Consider the following 385-nt stretch of genomic DNA (forward strand, 5'->3'; position numbering starts at 1 on the left):
GATTCTCCGTTGGATTTCAAGGCTGACATTATTATTGGTGTTAATGCTGGTTCCCAAATAAACGAAGTCGTCTACTTTTTCAAACTTGTAACTGTCAACAGTGACGTGGGTGCCAAGACGCGTATGCTCTGACTGTTTGTGTGATAACAGGAGAAGGCAGAACAGACGTAGCCCTTGTTTTTACCGATAAAATCGATGTCGTAAAGTATTGTGCCTGAGCGGTTCAATTCTGCGGCACTTATTATCTTCTCCTACATCAGATTAAAGAAGTCACATGAAAGAGAGTCCGCTTGTCTGAAACCCCGTTTGGTATCAAACGGCTCGGAGAGGTCCTTTCCTATTCTGACGGAGCTGGTGGTATTGCTCAACGTCATTTTACACAGCC

General features: G+C 44.2%; 1 protein-coding gene across 6 annotated transcripts in view; it reads right to left on the reverse strand.

Annotated features, from left to right (window-relative positions):
- LOC108361713 (AP-1 complex subunit sigma-2-like) overlaps nt 1-385 on the reverse strand; it is a 56,404-nt gene that overhangs the window by 31,476 nt on the left and 24,543 nt on the right. The window lies entirely within an intron of this gene.

Source organism: Rhagoletis zephyria, unplaced genomic scaffold (genome assembly GCF_001687245.7).
Source record: "Rhagoletis zephyria isolate East Lansing unplaced genomic scaffold, Rhagoletis_zephyria_1.1 Rzeph_scaffold_00824, whole genome shotgun sequence".
NCBI classification, from domain to species: Eukaryota; Metazoa; Arthropoda; class Insecta; order Diptera; family Tephritidae; genus Rhagoletis; species Rhagoletis zephyria.